The following is a 6,884-nucleotide window of genomic DNA, read 5'->3' on the forward strand; positions in this document are numbered from 1 at the left end:
GTGTGTGTGTGTGAGTGTGTGTGTGTGTGTGAGTGTGTGTGTGTGTGTGTGTGAGAGTGTGTTTGTGAGTGTGTGTGTGTGTGTGTGTGTATGTGTGTGTGAGTGTGAGTGTGTGTGTGTGTGTGAGTGTGTGTGTGTGTGCTGGGAGAGCCGAGGCTCTGCCTGGGCTCACACAGTCAATGTGGACACAGCCTGGACACTTGATCCCACCTATACCAGCACCTCTTCCCCATACTGAGTTGCAGGGCTCAACAGAGTGGATATCACTGCAATTGTTGGGGGTTCCGGCTTTCTGAGAGGTGGATGACTCTGCTGCTAAAAAGGGGAGTGGCCCGGCCAGCGTGGCCCGGTGGTTGAGTTGCCTGGGCTCACACAGTCAATGTGGACACAGCCTGGACACTTGATCCCACCTATACCAGCACCTCTTCCCCATACTGAGTTGCAGGGCTCAACAGAGTGGATATCACTGCAATTGTTGGGGGTTCCGGCTTTCTGAGAGGTGGATGACTCTGCTGCTAAAAAGGGGAGTGGCCCGGCCAGCGTGGCCCGGTGGTTGAGTGTTGACCTATGAACCAGGAGGTCATGGTTCAATTCCTGGTCCGGTCACATGCCTGGATTGCGGGCTCAATCCCCAGTGTGAGGCGTGCAGGAGGGAACCCCTCAATGATGCTTTCTCATCATTGATGTTTCTATGTCTCCCTCTCCCTTCCTCTCTGAAATCAATAGAAATACTTTTTTTAAAAAAGAGGGGAGAAAAATTGGACGAGTGAACCCCCAGACAAGAATCCAGTGCTACTGGAGGGAGGTCTCTGAGACCCAGCCCCTTCTATGGTGTCTCTAAGTCAAGATCAGCAAAGGCACCGTCTGTTTATTTATTATTTACCTACTAACTGGTAGGCATTGAACTGAGAGTAGCGATCCACTCAGCATGAAAAGATCAACACCCAAAACAAACAGCAAAACAAAACTCGAAGTATATGTTTGCAAACTCAATAGTGGTTGCTCTGGGTAGCCACAGAAGCACAGGTGTGGTTTATAATCTTGTTTATCGACATTTACGGACTATTATCTTGTCACATGCAAATGTTTGAAAACAGCTACAAGAACTTTTTATTGGGAAATGTGCAAACACATGAAAGTAGAACAAAGAATTCCTGTGGGCCCGTCACCCAGTTTCAATAGTTTTTAACCCCCTTCCTGCTTTGTCTGCTGTTCTCATTTTGCCAAGTCTGTTTAAGCAAAGTCAGACATTGTGCCATGTCATCCATAAATGCTTCCGTGTGCTTCTCTAGCCCAGGGGTCATGAACCATTTTTGTGCCGCGAGCACCTTTGGCGGTCTGGGGAAGGCTACGAGCCCCTTCTTGGAATAATGTTTTTAAATGCCTAAGATAAAACACGTAAGATTGTAAAGGTAATCTATCGTATATATAGTATTAACTGAAATATAGCGATTGAAGTGTTTTGGGTTTTTTTGACTATAAAAAATTTTTATGTTAGAGAAAGGGAGCGGTAAAGAGAGAGAAACATTGATGTGAGAGAGAAACATCGATCAGCTGCTTCCTGCACACCCCCTACTGGTGATGGAGCTCACAACAGGGCATGTACCCCTATGGGAATCAAACCAAGGACCCTCTGGTGCATGGGATGGTGCTCAACCAACTGAGCCACACCAGCCAGAGCTGGGTGAAATACTTTAAAATGTGTGATATAGTAATATATGAGTGTCCTTCTTAATACATTGAATTACAAGCTCTAACAGCAGGCCTGTAGCTACTGTTATATGGAAGGAAGTCCAGTGAGTATAGCCAGCCCCAGGGTGGGAGAGGGTGCAGATGCCCGAGCCCTCCCTGATCTGGGAGGCTGTGTGGGACAGTGGACAGCACATGGGCTCTCGGTCAGACAAACTGTGGTCTTATCTCCGGCTTCTCCGTGGTTGTGTGTCCTTGGGTAAGTTACTTGACCTCTCTGAGCCTATTACGCATCTATACAATCCTTCCAGGGGTGATAAAATGAAATAACACCTACAAAGCGTGGACTTAGTCTGGGCTCCGTGAATGTGTGCTCCTCCCTCCCTCCCCCCCTCCAACCCCAGGAGTCGCCCTGGGAAAGGCTCAGAGTCTGGACATGAACCCAAGGCTCAGAGGAAGCTGCTGCCTGGGGACAGAAGTCAGAGACTGAGGGGCTCCTCGGTCCTCTCCCTGAGCCTCGAGGCAGCTCAGGAGGCCCAATTGCCAAAGAACACCATCCCGGACCAGCCCCTGGCCTGCCCACAGGCCGGCCCTGCCTGACGGCCCTGCGCTCCGTCGCCGATCAACTCAGCCCGATCAGAGGACTTAATCAGTCCTCGTTCTCTCAACTTCCTCATCTCTTGCTTCTCTCCTCCTAGTTCTCTTCATTTTGCCCGAGAGTGGAGCCCAAAGCCAAAGTGCCCAGGCGGGGGCCCCAAAAGCCGAGCCTCACCCCAAAGAGCTCACCCTGGTCCAGACCAGCTGAGCCCGGCCCAGAGGGCGGGGCCAAGTCCTGGAGGGCGGAGCCAAGTCCTGGAGCGGAGCCAAGTCCTGGAGGGCGGAGCCAAGTCCTGGAGGGCGGAGCCCGGCCCAGAACAGCCGAGTCCCGTCCAGAAGGGCAGAGCCCAGCACCGAAGAGCCTAGAGTAGCTCCAGGGAGTGGGGTTGAGGCCTGAAGAGGTGAAGCTAGTCCCCAACGAATGACCCCAGCCCCAAAGAGCCCAACTGCCCCGGAAGAGTTGAGCCCAGACCCCAAGGGTGGAGCCAAGACGGGCAGAGGCGCACCCTGACCCTGAGGGCCGAGCCCAGTCCCCAGGGGCGAGCCTAGGTCCGCCGAGCCTCGTGCTGGGTTAAGACTGTTCGGGCTCATTTCATGGAGAGTGCGAGCCGAACCCACACGCTCTGCTCCGGACAGAAAGCATGGCCAGCCCTGCTCTCCGCCATGGTCTCTCTCCGGCCCGCCTTTCTGGGCGCGATGTTTAAAGGGACACCGACAGATGCGGAGCGCAGGCCGGTGCGGTCGCAAGCCGTGCCTTTTCGGGGGCAGGTGGGAACTGGGTCTCCTTAGCCTAAGAAAATAAAACAGTGTCCGGGCGTGCTCTTGGCATTCAACTAACTGAAGGGTTATCATGTGGAAGAAGCAGCTTTAAATATTTTTATTGTTTTTTTTAATCTATTTATTTATTTTTGTTATTCCTCACCTGAGGATATTTTTTTCCATTGCTTTTCAGAAAGAGGGAAAAGTGAGGGGTGGGGGGGGGAGGGGAGAGAGAGAGAGAAGAGACATTGATGTGAGAGATACATCGACTGGTTTCCTCCCCCATGTGCCCGGACAGGGGGCAGGGAGCAACCCAGGTATCATGCCCTTGTCCAGGAATCAAACCCAAGCCCCTTCGGTGGGCAGGCCAACGCTCTAACCACTGAGCGCACCGGCCAGGGCGGGAGCAGCTTTGAGACAGAGGAGTGAAGAGTGCAAGACCCATCCAGGTGCCCCGAGAGGCAGGCTGTCTATCAAGGTTCACAGGGGAGCGCTCAGGTGGCAGCGTGAGAAGACGGGATCCCCACCGCCGTCCACGCGCCCTCGGGAAGACCAAGAAGGAAGGGAACAGTTCAGGGCATGGCCTCCGAGTCAGGCCCCTGCCACGGCCACCACCACTTACGAGCTGTGTTTCCTTGGATTCGGGACTTATTCTTTCGGAGTGTCCGCTTCCTTACCCGCCATGGCAGAGGGTGGCAGTACCGGTGTCAGGGGTTGGTTGCAGGGTTTAGTAAGGTGAGGCACAGGACCCGTTTCATTCATTGAAGCCAACCAATCAAATAACTGAACATCCGTGTAATGAGTGAATTGTGAATGAATAAAGGACTCTGTAAGCCGTGTGAGGGCAGCAGTCAGGGCAGTAACCCCCCTAGACCAGTGGTCAGCAAACTGCGGCTCGGGAGCCACATGCGGCTCTTTGGCCTCTTGAGTGTGGCTCTTCCTAAGCCTTAGGAGTACCCCAATTAAGTTAATAACAATGTACCTACCTATATAGTTTAAGCTTTAAAAATTTGGCTCTCAAGAAATTTCAGTCATTGTACTGTTGATATTTGGCTCTGTTGACTAATGAGTTTGCCGACCACTGACCTAGACCAACCACCACGCCTGTAGGTCCAGAAATCAGGATTTTAAAAAGATTCCCAGGTGATTCTAATGTGCAGCCAAGGTTGAGAACCACTGGTTTAGAAGGAACTGACAGCTGAGTGAATGAACGAACTATTGACCTTAGTGCAGTCGTGGTCAAACTACGGCCCACTAGCCTGATCCGGCCCATTTGAAATTAATAAAACTATTGAAAATAAAGACCGTACCCTTTTATGTAATGATGTTTACTTTGAATTTATATTAGTTCACACAAACACTCCATCCATGCTTTTGTTCCGGCCCTCCGGTCCAGTTTAAGAACCCATTGTGGCCCTCGAGTCAAAAGGTTTGCCCACCCCTGCCTCAGTGAGATTTTCAAAATAGATGGCGTCTTTACTAATGAGATTAATTCCTGCGCTGGGAGAGCCTGGACCAAGTGTCCTCAACTCTCTTTCCCAATCTTAAATCCTTTGAGAACAAGAAAGGTCAGACGTCCAATTGTACGAGTCAGGAAGTTTCTCTTCCTCTAGGGCAGCGAGAAAGGGCAAGGAGCTGGAGCCATGAAGCCGTGGCTGGAAAACGAATGAAAAGACCTTTCCGCAATCCCCTGAAGTCCTCCCAAAGAAACACACCCTAGAACTGTATGCATCTTCCGGTTTTGAATTGTGGTCTTGGACAATACTGGGTCTTCTAGTCCTGCCCTGGACCTTTGCCCTCGTGTGAAAAGCAGAAAGGCCCGGTGTGCCCACCGAGATGCGGGCATACGTTTTCCCATCGCGCCATCTCCCGGTCACAGGCGGAAACCGACGCGGCAGACCCAGGCTCCTTGTTTGTTTACAGTGAGGCGCCAGTCCCCGCCACCAGGGAAGCTGGGCAGGAAACAGTCTTGCTCCCCAGAATTTAATCCTGGCCTCCTGGGAGCGGACAGCTTGAAATGCAGTCAGATTCAACGACGGGACCGTTTCCAAAGTTCAGAGCTTGTTTACTTGGAAGCACATCTTTCTACCACGGAGTGGTTGCTCGCGCATCTCTAATGTGGTAGCCCCTTTGGAAAGGGGACTGGAATGAGGGCCTTTCCTAAAGTGCTGAGCTGCCACCGTCATCGATGGGCAAGGCATTTGTTTTTGTTTGGGGGGATTTATTTGTTTGTTTGTTTATTGGTGTCTGAACGCACTCAGAACTATTTCTGTGACTCTGATAAAGATCGGTTGAGAGAGAGGAAGAGGGAGAACCAGGATCTGAAACCCCAGTCTATGTGCTGTGACCGAAGGTTGAGCAAGGGCACAGGCAAAGGAGCCATTCCAGGCCGACCCTGATTTGTGGGTCCTTGGACGGCGTCCATTCACTGCTTCACTAAATTGTATCTGAAAACCCCAGTTGGCAGGGTTTTTTTCTGGAATAGAGAGCCACCAGGACGACTTGGTCGTAAGGTACGGGTTGAAGTCACGCAGCATGCCCCCACGAATGTTTCTCGGGACACCGGCCCCTCCAGATGCTTGGCCAAAAAGAAAAAAGAAAAAAAAAAGACGTTTTTATTAAAAAAAAGCGAGTGACATGCTCTGGGTCATATCTGCCTTCTCAGAGACTCGCAAGGCACATGAACTTCGGAAGGGTCTGAGACATCTGACTGAAGTAAAGGAACATTTTTGTGACAAATTAATGTGGCTTCAGTCAACGTTTCAAAACTTCATTGGCCGAGGAATACTCATGTAGCGACCGTCTAACAGGACCTCCAGGAGCCAGGGCCCCAGGAACAGTTGAGGGAAACTGCTCATCAACAAGCAGGTACGGGAGTCTTTTGTTGGTCTCCCAGCACCAGGAGAGCCCAGCCTCAACACGAGGACCGTGCGTGTTGCCGTGAGACCGTGAGAACAGCTCCATGGCTGGAGAACAGAGAGGAGAGACTGACCCAATAGGTCCTTCAGTCGCTGAGGACCCGCTGGCCTCACCTCAGGAAGCTTTGGCCATAATAACGACCTGACCCCAGGAAATGGCAGCGCAGCTTGTAGTTATGACAACAGCAACAACAAGATCACCTTCCCCATAAACCACGTGGTAGAGAACCAGCCAAGCGTTCGTTACCGAGCAGCTGGCTTCCAACGTGAGTATCGGGATATTCTGTCTCCACTAAACCTCATGGAATTTTATTTTTTTTTTCTGCAAAAAGCTTTTTTTAAAAAAATATATTTTATTGATTTTTTACAGAGAGGAAGGGAGAGAGATAGAGAGTTAGAAGCATGGATGAGAGAGAAACATCGATCAGCTGCCTCCTGCACGAGCCCCAACCAAGGTATGTGTCCTTGCCTAGAAGCAAACCCAGGACCCTTTGGTCCATAGCCCGTCATTCTATCCATTGAGCCAAACTAGCTAGGGCACAGTATGGTATTCTTTATTCAAATATTGTGAGTTTTAGAGTGTTAATTATATATACTTGATTCATAGTAATAATACCAATAAAATATACTGAGTTCTCATCATGTGCTAGGCACTGTGCTATGTTCTACAAGGGTACAATAATGCAATTCTCAAAACAACAACATTAAAGAAAGTGTTATTATTATTATTATTATTTCTTTACATTAAGGAAACTAAGAAAGTTACCAAAGGTCACACATTTAGTAAAGTGGCTAAGCCTGGACTATTAACTATGCCTAACACACTGAGCTCCAGTACTATGCTCAATGGTAAATGCATATGATGAGTAGTGCTTAAAATCGTGGTAAATTCTAAACCTGCCATATTTATAGTGTCGTTTC

The sequence above is a fragment of the Myotis davidii genome, unplaced genomic scaffold, assembly GCF_000327345.1.
Source record: "Myotis davidii unplaced genomic scaffold, ASM32734v1 scaffold69, whole genome shotgun sequence".
In the NCBI taxonomy this organism is placed as follows: Eukaryota; Metazoa; Chordata; class Mammalia; order Chiroptera; family Vespertilionidae; genus Myotis; species Myotis davidii.